The sequence below is a fragment of the Portunus trituberculatus genome, chromosome 30, assembly GCF_017591435.1.
Source record: "Portunus trituberculatus isolate SZX2019 chromosome 30, ASM1759143v1, whole genome shotgun sequence".
NCBI classification, from domain to species: domain Eukaryota; kingdom Metazoa; phylum Arthropoda; class Malacostraca; order Decapoda; family Portunidae; genus Portunus; species Portunus trituberculatus.
Window position 1 is genome coordinate 10965250 of NC_059284.1, and position 7500 is coordinate 10972749.

The 7500-nt window shown below is 41.4% G+C and overlaps 1 protein-coding gene across 7 annotated transcripts in view; it reads left to right on the top strand.

Annotated features, from left to right (window-relative positions):
• Nucleotides 1–7500, top strand: part of LOC123510886 (glycine receptor subunit alpha-2-like) — a 47085-nt gene that overhangs the window by 12380 nt on the left and 27205 nt on the right. For all 7 annotated transcript variants that reach the window (XM_045266339.1, XM_045266338.1, XM_045266341.1 and 4 more), the window contains exons 2-3: nt 4335–4404; nt 7348–7445. The gene's annotated coding sequence lies outside the window, so the exon portion shown is untranslated. The remainder of the gene's footprint in view (nt 1–4334; nt 4405–7347; nt 7446–7500) is intronic.

The window sequence follows — 7500 nt, forward strand, 5'->3', positions numbered from 1 at the left end:
ATCTGTCTGTAGGATCAATAGTAACACTGCATCCTTACCTCTCTCTCTCTCTCTCTCTCTCTCTCTCTCTCTCTCTCTCTCTCTCTCTCTCTCTCTTGCATGTCTACCTTACCCTTCCCTTTATCATTATTACTTCCTTTCCTTTCTGCTCTCTCTTCTTACTCTCTTCCTTCCCTTTGCTCTGTTATTCCCTATTCATCTCCTTTCCTTTCATTTTCCCTTTTTTTCTTATCCTCTCCCTTCTTTTCCATTCCCTCAATTCCCCTTCTGCTTTTCTTTCCTTTTTTCTTTCCTTTCGTCTCTTCATTCACCATTCCCCTTCTTCTACCTTTCATTTTCTTCCAGCTCTTTCTTTCTTTCCTTCCATCAAACTCCCTTCTTCTTGTTCGTTCCTCCTTCATTCCTTCCTTCCATTTTCTCTCGTTACTCTCATTCTAGTTCCTTGCATATAGATTTCCTGAGAGAATCTGAGTCTTCATCATGTTGGCCGTATCTTGGCATGGCATTATTACATTCCTCTGCCTATTTTGTGTTCATTTTACTCTCTCTCTTCCTCTCTTTGATATTTTTTTTCATTATTTTGTCTAATGTGCGTTGTTCATTTTTCTTACTTTCTTTTATTTCTTTTTTAGTCTCACAATTTTTCTCTTCTGAAGTTTAATTATTCTGCTTTGTGCCCCTCCTCCTACCTCCCTCTTCCTCCCCCTTCCTCCTCCTCCTCCTCTTCCTCCTCCTCCTCTTCCTTTTGCCACCGCCTCTAGGCAACAGCCAAGAATTCTGAACTGACATAATCTTTTCCTCCTCCATATCTTTTCCTCCTTTCCTCCTCTGCCGCATACTCTTCTAATTCCTCCCGTCCTGCCTTCCTTCTTCCTCCTTTCCCTCCTTTCCTGCTATTCCTCTTCTCTCTCTCATTTCCTCCACCGCATGTTTTTCTTATTTTTTCTCCTATACCACATACCTCTCTCTCTCTCTCTCTCTCTCTCTCTCTCTCTCTCTCTCTCTCTCTCTCTCTCTCTCTCTCTCTCATTAACCTCCTCTCTCACCTCATCTCTCTCACTCCCTCTCTCCGGCACCTTCCCGACACTTGCTTCATAAATTTAGTAATATATAGAAAGGGGAAATTTATGTATTCTTCCATTCTTTCCTTTTTTTTCCTTTAGACGCAACATTTATCTTGATTTAAAGCCACATTTTTCTCCCTCACTCGTCTCCTGGTATGTTCTCGGTCAGTGGGTCTATGGTGAGTCTGTTTTCTGTTCCTGGGTGTACAAAGAGGAGGCTCGTTTAATCTCTCCCCGTGTGGGTCCGCCTGTCAGAAATGCATCACGTAAGGGGAGTCACCAGCTGGCGTCACTAACCTTCATCATTCTCGTTTCTTCTCTCAACGTTTATGAGTCTCTTCAAGATTTTTTTTCCGTCACAGGTTATCTTGATATTTAACTTTCCCGTGTAAGAGGGGAAACTGACCAAGGGCAACAAATATAGAAAAAAGGGCCCACTTGATTACCAGTTCCCTTAAAGAATAATAGAGTTAGCTAAAAATTAGGGATAAATGTCTTGAAACCTCCCTCTAGGCACACTGACAGCTTATCACCAAAATTGTATCTAAAATAAGAAGGAAAACACGATAGAATGACGAGACCATCCTCAAAAAAAAAATAAATAAATAAAATAAAATAATAGGTCTTAAAGATACAAAAAAGAACAAAAATAGAAAAAAAATAACTATCTAGACTTGAAACTAATTGGTCGTTTTTCCTGAGCTCAGAGGAGGGTAGAATAGCTTTGAAGATAACGCAGATGGAGACCTAAAACGTTATCCTGAGCCTTTATCTGTATTAATAAAGGTTTACAGCGAGAATTTCCCAGTAGTGAGGAGTTAATATAGTTCCCGTTATTACCGAGCTCAGCGGAGGATCGGAATGCTTTGAGGATGGACCAGAGGAGGATTAAAACGTGTGGTATAAAGAATAGTGGTGAGGATTAAGTGTAGTGGTGGTTATTCTCGATTGTATTCTGAACCACTCCTTCACTGCTACTACTTTCAAGGGCTTGAGTTGAAATGAAACGGGTTCTCCTCCTTATAATGTAAAATCATGTTAATCTGTCACCAGAGCAGATAAAAACTCCCTTAAGAACCCATGTAGTTTCAAATAAAGTGTATTAAAAGTAGTGGAAGTGAGAGTAGTGGAGAAAATTAAAACGGGTTCTGTAGATATTGTAAAAATCATGTTCATTTGCCTCTATAATCGTAAAACATTCCTTTACCCTTTCAGTACTGGGACTCATTTGTATCTTGAGTTTTGGATTTGATTAGACGATTTTATTTACATTAAAAAGTGTCTATGGAGGTCAGAAAATTAATGGCCAGAGTTTTCACTATTTTAATCCCCACATAAGTCTTTGAAGCTGTATAAAATCACCAGATAGTAAGCAGAATGAATATGAAAACGCGTCATGGTACTGAAAGGATTAAAAATCTAAATAGTTTCATCTAGAGCGTTTAGAAAGTAGTGAAGAAGCGACCAGAAGCATTTTAGAACATTGGCGAGTCGCTGACCTGGTGAGCCGTGCGTGGCTTACCCCAACTCAGCTCCACCAGAAAAATTGTATCAAGTAAGTCTAGGATCGAGAAGAGAAAAAGCCTGCTCTTCCGTGACTTTATACCAGAGTAGAGAAGAGAATCCCTCCCTTCCGTGACTCTGTGTTAAGGAAAAGACACATAAGTAGAGATCCGGGAAATTTATTAGTAGAGGCGAATGCGTCCGGTGTCTTCCTCCTCAGTGAACTTATGGTGCCATTGCCCCGAATAGCGCCAGCCGAGGGGAGTGTGAAATGTAGGTAACCAAGAGTCGTATTCTCAGACCTCTCAGTGCCTTGCCGACCCACTCTTAACCTCTTCAGTACCATGACGCCTTTCCTTATTCATTCTGCTTACTATTTGATGATTTTATACAGCTTCAGAAACAAATGTGCGGGATTGAGATAGTGAAGACTGTGGCCATTGTTCTCCTGACCTCCATAGACCCTTCCTAATGTCAATAAAACGTCTAATCATACCCAAAACTCAAGGTAAAAATACGTTCCAGTACTGAAGGAGTTAACAGGGTATTGTGGTGATCTTGTACGCGTCATTGGTGAAGAAAGCCACTAATAATATATGTAGCCTTTGAAAACAGTCCTTGATGCGGAAATATATACAAAAAGTCTTCAAGTGAAAGTCGTGTTAGCCAAGTGATAGCACAGTAAGCCATCTATCTCACCTGTCGAGAGAAAAATAATAAGAGTATCTAGTTGTCCATGTGGCATTTGAACACACTCCTCGCGAAAATTGATATGTCTTTAAGAAATATGAGTCTCTTGGAAACTAGTTCAAATTATTCTAGTAACGATATAACTAGTAATCTATATCATTAATGGAGAAAAAAATACTTATGACTAATTCCCTACATAACCTTTCCTGAATCCTTAGCAGTTGAAAAGAAACAAGTACTTAAAACAGAACGCATTTTAACAGGAAGAAAAACACCAAAACACCAAAACACTATTACAGCTCAAATTTCACATAAGTTCACTAACCTTCGCCTTTCCTCTTGGTCACGAAATTTCTCTAAACTTTCTTTCCGTGACAAGCAAAGAAAACAGAGGCAGACTGAAGCTACATCTTGCCACGCACTACTCTCTTGAATCGTGTGTCTTGGCTGTGTGTTGCCGGACCTATGTCGTGTTGCGCGAGGTGTTACTGGTCCTGGAACACACAAAGAGCAGCCGTGTGTTGTAATTCAAGGCGGTGGTTCACGGGAGACAGCGACAGGGAGACACGGAAGGAAATTGTGTTGTAAAGTGTGTTCCTAGTGCTTCCAGTGTGATGTGTTGCGTGTTGACTAAAACCTGAGCTTCTCTTTGTGTTGTTGTAATGTTGTGAGGGTGCTGTGGGTGTTATGTTGCGAAATGTGTTGGCTTTGGTGTTGCGAGTGTTGTGTTAATAGGCGCCTTGAGTTGATATATAAGTTGCAAGTGTGATATGTTGCGAGAACTGAAGGACCTTTCTCTTTTCCTTTAGTGTTGCAAGTTATCAAAGCACTATTACCTATGTGTTGCGTATAGTAAGGTGCTTGACTTTCATTGAACTAATCTTACAAATTGAGTTACGGAAGTGTTGCATGTGTCATCTGTTGCGTGGTGAAGTGCCTGGCTGTGTTCCCCAAGTGTTGCAAGCTTTACTGAAGACCTGCTTGTTATGTGTTGCGTGGAGTGAGATTCCTGACTTTACTCGAGTTAGTGTTACAAATTGTGTTACGTGAAGTGCCTGTTCTATTCTTGTCTTGCAGATGGCGGAGACAAGGCGTATCCTGTGGTGTCCTATAGCCTGCATCCTACTGCTCCCTGTCTCCTGCTGGGGTAAGTACATTAGAGTTACACCGGGGAGGCAACACTGAGAGACAAAAAGGGAGACAAAACACGGGGAAGCAACACACTGGGAGATAACAATGGGAGACAACACACGGAGATACAACACAGGGAAGGGAACACGGGGAAGGCAACACAGGGAGGAAACACGGAAAGACAACACGGAGAGACAGCAATAGAATAAAACATGGCGATTCAACACAGGGAGGCAACATATGGAGGAAACAACACAAGGAGGCTACACTGGGAGAGGTAAAATGAGGCAAAACAGGAACATAACACGGGAAGGAAACACGGAGAAAGGTCAAATACGGCAACAAAGGGGAGCAACTTAAGGCAACACAGAGAGGAAACACTGGGAGGAAACAAGGGGGAGGCAACACAGGGAAACAACACTGAGAAGAAGTACAATGAGGCAACACAGGAACGCAACACGGGGAGGGAAATACGGGGAGACAGACCTTTTACTTTCATTTATTCACTGACTTAATTGACAATTCTGGGTTAACTTTCTTCCACCATTTCTTTATATCACTCTACCAATTTTTTTTCCCTTTTTTTCGAATGTTAATCTTCACTTTGCAATAATTAAAAAGTCGTACATGGGAAAGGTTTCAATGTGTGTGTGTGTGTGTGTGTGTGTGTGTGTGTGTGTGTGTGTGTGTGTGTGTGTGCCCATCAGCCACCTCTCCTGCTGCTACAGACACTCCCTTTCTGCATCAATTAAGCTTAGAGCGAGATAGGAGTCAGTAAACCTTTCATGTAATATTCCCTCCCTATTCACATGGCTAACCCTCCTCTCTTTTTAACGCCCTTCTCCCTTTTTTCACCCTTTCCTTCATATCCTCCTTCCTTCCTTCCTTCCTTCCTGCTTTCTTCTCCACATCTTTCTCTGTCTCTCTTTTTTCTTTATTTTCACTTTTTCTTTCATTTCTTTCTTTTTTCTTCTTTTTCAATCTTTTCTCCCTCTCCTTCCTTTGTATTACTTTCTCCACGTCTTTCTTTCTCTTCCCTTACCATTCTGTTCTCCATCTCTCTCTCTCTCTCTCTCTCTCTCTCTCTCTCTCTCTCTCTCTCTCTCTCTCTCTCTCTCTCTCTCTTCTCTTTCTTCCACACGCTGTCTTCCCTCCCTCTCTTATATTTACTCCACTCTCTCCTTCTCTCTCCACCGCAAACCCACCACTTCCTTATTCCTCCTCCCATATATTGTTTTACACACACACACACACACACACACACACACAAAGACGTACTGAAATGCTATGGCTGTGTGTGTGTGTGTGTGTGTGTGTGTGTGTGTGTGTGTGTGTGTGTGTGTGTGTGTGTGTGTACGTCTGTCTGGCTATACATATAATACTTACAGAGGCGACATACTACAGTAATCTTGACAGTATCACTAAAGTAGCTCCCTCAGTACTTGTCGCCCCTATTACTACTACCACTGCTACCACCACCACCATCATCTCTTCACCAGCCGTCCTCGTTACCACCACCACCACCACTACTACTATCACCACATTAACCACGCCATTAACGCAGGAGTAACACGGCAGCGCTAACGTATAATGAACCATGTGACTACCATACTACCATTAATATAAATAACTAATACAACTACGTACTCGCTCATTATATTATTATTAAGACTTCGGTTGATACTGTGTCTATTTAGAGTCTACTGTAAAATGGCTCGTGGATTCAAAACATATTGTAGCTTATTGATTTAATGTGAAGAATACTGGTTTTCTGTTCATCAACGCACTTATTACAAGGACAGCTCACGGTTTTCCTCAAGGTCTGACATTTCTGCTTTCCTGTCCTGTCTCTAACACTATGTAGTTTTCTGCTTTCCTGTCCTGTTCTGTTCTGTCTCTAACACTATGTAGTTAGTATAGAATAGTTAACCAAGCAGCCTAGTAAGGACCCCATGGTCTGTTGTTGCTTGGTCTTTCCTTTGTATTCCTTTGTATTCCTTTGTATCCACGCATTCCCTGGGACACCATTCAAACCGAGACCCGAGAGATGCTTTAGCGTAGACAGACTGTATTAACTTTGGATGATTCTAACGTGTTGAAAATAAGGTTACTGTCAGTTTATGGTCTTCATTGCTCGATCATTTAGGTTGTTATTGGTGGTGATTCTAATGGGTTAAAAATAATGTCCGTTTATAGTCTCAATTACTTCATTTAGGTTGTTAGTTGTGCATCTCCTACATGTACTCAGTAACGCTTTCCTCTCTCACCACTACTGCTACTACTACTACTACTACTACTACTACTACTACTGCTCAGTAACGCTTTGCCCTCTCACCATTACTGTTTTTCTAAAGGTAACAGTCATCAGCCGGATTCTCAAGACTGTTTCGCCGGTTGATAATATAGAAATCGTGTTAATCTGTCACTAGAATCACAGAAACACACATAAAGATTAATGCATCTTCAACTAGAGCCTTATCAAAACAGTGAAGGTACGGCCATAAGTGTTTCAGAATATGGGTCTATCCTAATCTAACCTACTTTCATCTGACTGTCATTGAGTTGGTGAAGACAGCTGATAAAGGGTTAGTGTGTGTCTCAAAGTAAAATTAAATTCCTTGTCGTCTTCGTCTTCTTCTCTTTTCTTTCTTTTTTTTTTTTTTTTGTCTTATTTTGCTATTTATCTTTCTCTCCTTCTTCTTATTATTATTATTTTTTTCTTCTTCAACTTTTTCATCCCTTTTCATCATCTTAGTAGTAGTAGTAGTAGTAGTAGTAGTAGTAGTAGTAGTAGTAACAGTAACAGTAACAGTAACAGTAGCAGTAGCAGTAACAGTAGCAAGACCACCAATAACAACGCACCAGCATTATCACCATCATCATTATTATCACCACCACCACCATCACCACCACAACCACCACCTTCACCACTCCCTTCACGGCATCCCTTCTTCTTCAGGCAAGTGGACGCGGAGACCCAGCGGAGTTATCTTGAGGATCTCCTTGACGGGCCATATGACGTAAATGAATGGCCGGGGAGCGATCTTCCGGTGCAGGGTGAGTACTGCCTCCTGCTGGTGCTGGAGTGTGTGGTGCGTGGGGTATGAGGAGC